The 8,636-nt window shown below is 38.5% G+C and overlaps 2 non-coding genes across 2 annotated transcripts; both read right to left on the bottom strand.

Moving 5' to 3' along the window:
* Positions 1 to 3,351: 3,351 nt before the first annotated feature.
* TRNAD-GUC (transfer RNA aspartic acid (anticodon GUC)) lies at positions 3,352 to 3,423 on the bottom strand. Its single transcript has one exon. It is a non-coding gene; the product is annotated as a tRNA-Asp (tRNA).
* Positions 3,424 to 3,796: 373 nt separating this feature from the next.
* Positions 3,797 to 3,868, bottom strand: TRNAD-GUC (transfer RNA aspartic acid (anticodon GUC)). Its single transcript has one exon. It is a non-coding gene; the product is annotated as a tRNA-Asp (tRNA).
* Positions 3,869 to 8,636: the final 4,768 nt, after the last annotated feature.

The raw sequence follows: 8,636 nt of genomic DNA, 5'->3' as shown, positions 1-8,636 counted from the left end.
TGAGTTTGGTACATAATCTATATAACAACGATAAGTTTTACTATTTATGTGACGCGACTGTACTTGGAATTTAATGATATTGTTTTTTTCTTTCAAGCTATGGATATTAATGTTATTGTCCGCGTCCATTACTTCTGCTAAATATGAAACTGCTTGTGATAATTGATATGACCCGGTAAATAAGATTTTTAAGTCGTTCTCTGTCAATTCCGGAAAATCTAATAATTGAGTAGCTGATATCTGCTTGAATGGAATTTTGCGTCGGTTCCAGTGATACTTTTCAACTTCTATGGCCAATGTATTTTCGTTAGTTTGATTTTTCAATCTCTGTACTATCTTGTGGGAAAGTCCTACATCAGAATTTAAACGTTTACCAAATCTGTTGTTTAAAAAGCAAGCGATTTTACAAAACAATTTAACTTGAGGCAATAATTTATTATCCATTTGATGATGCAAGAGTTTATACTTCTGACCTATGATGCCGTGAATTGTTTCAACGACCCAACGAATTTTTGTGACATATCTAGATGCGTTTGACTCTGCAGTTGTGAGCTGACTACGTTTCCCTTTCAAAGCAGGCATCACTACTTAAAAACCTAATTCTCTCAAATATGATTCTACGTCACGAAATCCTCTATCCACGATGCAAATGTCTCCGCGTTTCATGAGATTTTGTAAGTCATTTGGGTCATGCAAAACGATTTTCATTATTTGGGCATCATTCTGATTCGCATAGAAGGATCCAAGAATATCAACAACATATCCATTTGTTGTACAGATGGTAAACGGTTTACACAGCGGAACTTTTTTCTCACCAGAATATGATTTCCGCTGATACTCGTTATTACTACTTTTTTGATGCCGAATATATGTGCCATCGAAAATCAATGCTAATTGATTTGTAATTCTACACAACTGTTTAGCAATATCAGAGGTTTCATTATATATTAAATACTCGTGAGAAAAAGAACCAAACCCGAAGTGATTAGGTAAAATATCATTCTAAAACGAAATTAAAACCGATTTACAAAAATTCGATACTTGTTCGTGCTCCAAACAAAGAATTGCTGCTATCATGCTATTTGAGTTACCCGTACCAATTTGAATAAAAAAACTACAATGGCTTGAGTAATATTACGAGTTTCTGAGTTTCGCATTGAAGTCATTAGTTCCCGAAGACTATTGAGATTGTCCCAAGTTAAACCCGTAAATACTTTTAAACGTTCTTCCGATAACGTGAAATCACCTACTTTATCGTTGATCTCAGAATCGCTGTTAATTGCAATCAGTTCAAAGTGATCTCGTAATTCATTAATTTCTATTAAACTACTATTGGAATAAATCTCTAACTTCGCGACAATCTTACGATATAACCGTTTGTTTAATAAGTGATTAGGACAGCACCGATTCCCTTTAGGCACATATAATCTACGCATCACAAATACCTGCTTCCGCGTTTCAAATGGCACGCTGATGATACCTTTCTTGGACCCACACACGAAACAATACGCATGTGAAGCAATTACCCGTGAAAATGGCATTTCAATATATTGCAAATTCGAGTTATCAGCGATACTAAAGTCTAAAACAAATGACGGGTCTTCTACTGTTGGATCAGAAAAGCTCGACGATTCTTCAAGAGACGAGGATGTACTTGTAATAACTTCCGATGTAACTTCCCGGGATGTTCCAGCTACCGATGATTCGACAAAAGATGTGGTGGCTGAAGATGTTGAGGATTGTAATGATTCAGTTAAGGATGTTTCGACATCCAAATGCAGTTACTGAGGACATACTAGGTGACGGAATAAAGGGTTCTGTATTTGCAGGCTCTACTATATTAAATTGAATACTTCTACAAATGAAAAGATGGCACTTATTGCAAAGGATATCACCAACAGCCACCACTTTGCCTAAAATCCGCGAAAACCTAACGGCCTCAGTCACCGAATTAATTTTTTTCTTTTGCCCGTATGACTTGCAAATGAAGATATTGCATCTAATATACCTGGCACGCGCAGTTCTCCTGTCGACAAATTGCACAGTACCGGTAGACATATTGACACTTGTGATTAAACACTCCGTAAGATCTTAACCGTTTAGAATTCCGTTTAAGACTGATCACGTTCTTGAAATGTTCCCTTGGAGTAAGAGCTTTTACCCTGGAGGGGGTATATTTGAAACTTGCGAAAAATAGGTAGGTGGAATATCGTTCTCTTCAATTGGGTGTTTCATTTTTCTGGAAAAGGGTGGGGTGATACCTGCAGGAACGTGAGGACTCCGGAAATTCATCAACGGTATGGTTTTTCCAGGTTGACCGCTGAAGATTCTGCGTACCGTTTTTAATTTACCCTTCAAAACATCACTTTTATAACACATTTCGACTATTCAAGAGATTTAACCCGAAGGTGTTCAAATTCTAAAAGTCTTTGTGAATGGGCATGTCGGAAATACACCCGCAATAAGCATAAAATCCGAAACATTAAATGCGGACTTATTGTACAGATCTGTACATCTATTCGGAAGGACGAAATCGTAAACTAACTTACCAATACCTGCAAAAAGATATCTGAAGTTTCAAAGCAGCTATTTCCAATCATTCATAATACAACGCCTATTGCAATTCCGTTTTATATTGAGAGAAGGTAATGGTATTATTTCAAAACTTTGCCAATTTCCAATAGTCTTAGCATGAAAGACTACCTGGTCTTAAAAGAAAAAAAGAATAAAATACCAGCAATCATAGATCAACACACAACAGGAGAAGCGGTAGCGCTCCAAAATTATTATTATATACAGGTAATGATAAAATATTTTAAAAATACTTTTTAAACGTTTTTAAATGAATATTGTATATTATCATGTAATTAATAATTGAAAAAAAATGATTTCATGGGAAAAAAAAAATTGGACTTCTTGGGGCGCGAACCTACGACAAAACGTTTTCAGCGGTCCCGCAGTCGGAGACCTTACCGACTTTTTTTTTTTGTAACAGAACGTTTATTGTGCCAATAAATAGTATGTACAGGGGGTACAATAAACCAAAACGAACAAAAGGTATATATAGATGAAAGTATGTACAATGAGATTATAGGCTCCAGCATGGAGCACGCGCAATCTATACAGTAGTTCTAATACGGTGTATTTGGTCAGGTACGATGATTATGATAAAAATGAGTCTCGAAGCTAGGCGATGATTATGCTATATGTACAGAACGGCACGAGGTAAAACTGTGCAAGCGATGTTATGATATGGGAAGGGGGAGGAGTAGGGGAGTGAGGGAGTGGTTGGATAGCGGAGATAAAAAATAATTTTTTGTGTTAAACAAAATATTAACAAAATATTAAATTCTCCCCGGCGGGGAATCGAACCTCGGTCTCCCGCGTGACAGGCGGGGATACTGACCACTATACTACCGAGGACTTTACGCAAATGTCAATATTGGTTTTTTGTTTTCACATAAATAATATTTACAAGATGCAATAAACCTAAACGTACAAAGGATAGCGCGAAGAAGACAAATATGAGACTAAAGGCTCCCTCATGGAGCACGCACAGTCTGGACAGAGAGTAATATATACATAGCACTTAATGCTACATTATGTACAACTTAAACTAAACTTAATTATTTATACAGTGACTCTATTGTATGTACAGAAAATGGCAAAAACTATACAGTCGGTGTTAAGTTGGAGAGAAGAAGGAAGTAGGTTAGTTTGTTGGTTGTATACAGTGATTATATGAATTAAAACATAAAGAAGAAAAATAAATAAAAATTGTAAAATAATTCGTATCCTCCCCGGCGGGGAATCGAACCCCGGTCTCCCGCGTGACAGGCGGGGACACTGACCACTATACTACCGAGGACTTTACGCAAATGTCAATGTTGGTTTTTTGTTTTTAAATTATTACATTTTGAATTGTTAAATTGTTAAATTACAGCCACCAATATCTTTCTACATTTCGTCTATGGTTGTCTTTCAAATCTACGCTGGATAGTTTGTAGTTAAAACGCATGGCCGGATCCTCGAAATCTATGTTTCTATTGTTAGGGATACCAACAACGCAATCCGTGCCGAGGTTGGTAACGATCGATAATCGATCGTAGATCTTGTTCACTATGTTCATATAACTAAAAGCCCGCGCTAGTGTAATGTAACGCTATGTTTAATAAAGTCATACTTAAAAACGCTATCCTGATCTTTATAGATTATCAGACGGGTCCACCCTTATAATCCTAACAGGTTATGGGCCCAGGGATTGTATATGCATATGTGGTTCCATAAAGGTGAAGGAACACTATTCAATTTTTCTATATATATATATACCCGCCAAAAAGGTAAGGTTAAGCACGTGGTGTGAAGCAAATATGGCCTATAGCATAGGAAATTTGTCGAGAATCGATGCGCTCAATAAAGATAATTATGACACATGGTGTGTACAAATGGAGGCCTTGCTCAAGAAAAATGACGGATGGAAATACGTTAGCGGAATAATACCGCGTCCTGTGGTCTTGGCCGAAAATCAAGGATCGTTAGCGGCAGCAGAAGCTTGGGATGAGGCGGACCAAAAGGCGAAGGCTGATCTCATATTATGCACGAGTCCATCGGAACTAAAACAGGTAAAAGGGTGCGAGACTTTAAACGAGGTATGGGAAAAATTCCGCTCTATATATGCGTCACAAGGACCCGCAAAGAAGGCACTACTGCTGAGAAAGCTGACCAGTCATCGCATGTCAAGCGGCGACGATATACGGGAACATATAAATCAATTCATAGAAATAGTAGATAAGTTATCTGAAATGGATATCAATGTACATAAGGAGTTACAAAGTGCCATGTTACTAAATAGTTTACCTGAGAGCTTTGAAAATTTTAGATGCGCTATGGAATCAAGGGATGAGATGCCAGGTTTAGATATTTTAAAGGTTAAGATTCAAGAGGAGTTTGAGACAAGACACCAAAAGCGCAGTGATGATCATGGTGCAATGGTCGTTAAACCAAAGAATTATAGAGATAAGGACCAAACCAGAACCGAGGGAAACAAGCGCAATTTTCAGGGAAACAAACACAATTTCCAGGGAAACAAACACAATTTCCAGGGAAACAGATACAATTACAAACCAAAAAATACGTGGCAGATCAAAGTAAGGTGCTTTAAATGTGGAAGAATAGGACATCGAGCACCAGAATGCCATGCTGGGGGTACCCAACAAAGGCCAGCAGCCAAGGTTGCAGATGAATTGTTTTATGCTGAATGTGAAGCATCAAATGAGGCGTATAAAGTACAGGAATCAGAACAAAAACTCTGGTGCTTGGATAGCGGCTGTACTACACATCTATGTAAGGACAGATCCAAGTTTACACAATTAAAACCATCCAATCATGAGAAATTAAATTTGGCTAATAACACTTCTGCAAACGTCGAAGCCAAAGGAAACATTTATATCACCGCAAAACTAGATAATGATACGAAAACGGTTCAATTTAGTGATGCTCTATATGTCCCGGATCTTAGAACCAACTTGATGTCAGTTGCTAAAATTACAGAACGAGGTAACGAAGTAATTTTCAGAAAGGAGGACGCCATAATTGTAGGCAATGATGGAAGAATTAAATTAAAGGCCAGCAGAATTGGTAACTTATATTATGTATCAGAGGATGTGGAGGATGCCAAACATGTGAGCAGTAAAGAAAATGATACTGATAAAGTAATGATGTGGCATGAAAGATTAGGCCACTTGAACGTGAAGGATCTAACACATCTAATAGCAAGAGGGAAAATTCCCGGAGTCAAAATAAAGGGACCGGTGAAGACACCTACTTGCGAAAGTTGTGTCCAAGGTAAGCTTCATTCCAAAGCATTTCCTAAAGGGAGTGAGAGATGTTCTCAATTATTAGAGATCATACATTCAGATGTATGTGGACCCATGAGCACGGAATCTCTGGGAGGGTCTAGATATATGGTATCGTTTATAGACGACTATTTAAGATGGTGTCAGATTTACTTTTGTAAAAGAAAAAATGAGGTGTTTCAGGTATTTCAAAATTTCAAGGCGTACGCTGAGACACATACAGGAAGAAAGATCAAATACTTGCAGACTGATAACGGTGGCGAATACTGCAATGAACAATTTGATAAGTTTCTTGAGTCTCATGGAATAAGAAGGAGGCTAACTGTGCCACATACACCACAACAAAATGGTATCGCAGAGCGAAAGAATAGAACCATCATAGAAATGGCTCGGTGTACGTTGCTGCGATCAGGATTATCCAAAGGATTTTGGGCAGAGGCCGTGGCCGCAGCTAATTATATAAGGAACAGATGCCCAACTGCCAGTTTAGGAAGGAAGACTCCATTCGAGTTGTGGCACCGGAAATCACCTTGCTTTATTCATTTTAGGATTTTCGGAATGAAGGCTTACATATTGAACAAAGACCCAAGGAAGGAAAAATTTGAGTCAAGAGCAAAACTTGGAACTTTTGTTGGCTATTCGGAAGAGACCAAAGCTTACAGGGTATGGATCCCAAGCGAGAGAAAAGTTGTGATTTCCAGGGATGTTAAAGTCCTCGAAGAACTAGTACATAAAAGGAGTGACCAAACTGAAACAAACAATAACGATTTCGTTGATATAGATCTGAATCCTGCTTTGCCCGAGGAAAACTTAGAAGAACCAGTGGGAGAAGAGACATCCCGGTGTAGGGCGCCCGGACGCCCAAGAATAGTTCGCACAGGAAGACGAGGGCGACCGAGGAAGTTGTTCAGATGCCAACCGAGGCGCGAAAGTCCAAATCGGATCGTCGAGACCGTCGAAGAAAGCAGCGAACATAACGAAAACCACAACAATTCAGTTAATGTTTTGGCGCAGTTCAACGAATGTAATGACGATACGCACTGGGCAGCGGCAAAAAGGATCTTGAGGTATCTTAGGGGGACTGTTGACAGCAGTCTGAATTATGTGAGATCAGGTGGACGCATTGAAGGACATGTTGACGCAGATTGGGGAAGATGCCAGATTGATCGCAGATCGGTTACCGCATACGTGTTCACCATGTGTCAAGGTGCGATAGTTTGGAAATCACAGAAGCAAAGGACCGTCGCCTTATCGTCGACGGAGGCCGAATATATGGCCCTGTCAGAATGTGCCAAGGACGCTGTATACCTCAACGAGTTTTTGAAGGAACTGGGTTTTCACCATCTGACTGGTATAACCGTTTTTAACGACAATTTGGGAGCGAAATCATTGGCGGAGAATCCCATAGTTCATGCCAGAACGAAACATATTGACATAAGACATCATTTTATCCGAGAAATTCTAAAAGAAGGGAATGTTCGGCTGATACACACTTCCACGGAGGAGATGGTAGCTGACGTATTGACAAAGCCTTTAGCTGCCATCAAGCATCGTTTCTGTATTGAGTCAATGGGGTTGAGATGATCTCTTTAGTTCACTTTAAATATCTTTGGTTCTTTTTTATATTCCTTTTTATATTTGCGATGTGCGTCTCATTTTTGTGTTTTTTCTCTTTCTTTGTTTTTTTGTTCATTTGATGATTTTCGTTGATAACTGTATTTACACTTAGTTTGGTTTAATTTCTATCCAATTCAGTATTGTTTATTTTGTGTAAGCGCGTATTGAGGGGAGGTGTTAGGGATACCAACAACGCAATCCGCGCCGAGGTTGGTAACGATCGATAATCGATCGTAGATCTTGTTCACTATGTTCATATAACTAAAAGCCCGCGCTAGTGTAATGTAACGCTATGTTTAATAAAGTCATACTTAAAAACGCTATCCTGATCTTTATAGATTATCAGACGGGTCCACCCTTATAATCCTAACATCTATTGTATGTGATAGTTTTATCGGTGGTTTTCCTAAATACGTGGTATATTAGTGGAACGTTATTACTATTTTGAATATATTCTTCGCTGTCTAAATAAATAAATGACTCTGGTGGTGTGTATCCGGTATTCATGGTTTTCGCAAAGTACAATGGGTTCGGGTATGTTGAACAAAATATTTGGCTATTTGAATCTATTGAATTAATGCTGGCCCAGTGGTTTCTTATTAATTTTAGCGCGAATAGGTCTATCCTGATCATTTTGGCTTCCTCGTATAATTTGTAATTGCTGATCCGTTTCGTATAGTTGGATTCCGGGGACCGGTATCTGTTGAGGCAGGCGCGGATGCATTTCCTTTCGAAGGCTCGAAATTTCTCCATAGTCCCTGGGCTGATGTTAAACCAGATGGGGCAGCCGTACGTCAGGATCGGTCGGATGAAGAGCTTATAACAAAGAATTTTCACGCAATTATCTAGGTCTTTGGAATAGAATAATTTTTTGTGGCTTACAAAGGCTTTCTGTGCTTTTTCTAATTGAATTTCTATATGTTTATTGTAGTTGAGTTTGAAATCTAAGTGTATACCTAAATATCGGACAACGTCTTTGTGAGGGATTTTGTTGTTTGCGTTTTGACTGTCGTGTATATGAAATTTACCCGCGAATTTACGAACGTCACAGTTTGCGTTAGATATCGTAGATATGTACGGTCTAAATAGAATAGTCTCGCATTTGTTCAAATTTATTTTTAATTTCCACGTGTTGAGATAGTCCTGAATTTTGTTGAAGGTTTC

This window comes from Osmia lignaria, chromosome 8 (genome assembly GCF_051020975.1).
Source record: "Osmia lignaria lignaria isolate PbOS001 chromosome 8, iyOsmLign1, whole genome shotgun sequence".
NCBI classification, from domain to species: domain Eukaryota; kingdom Metazoa; phylum Arthropoda; class Insecta; order Hymenoptera; family Megachilidae; genus Osmia; species Osmia lignaria.
Note: the sequence above shows the minus strand (reverse complement) of the source record. Positions and strands in the feature narration are given on the sequence as shown.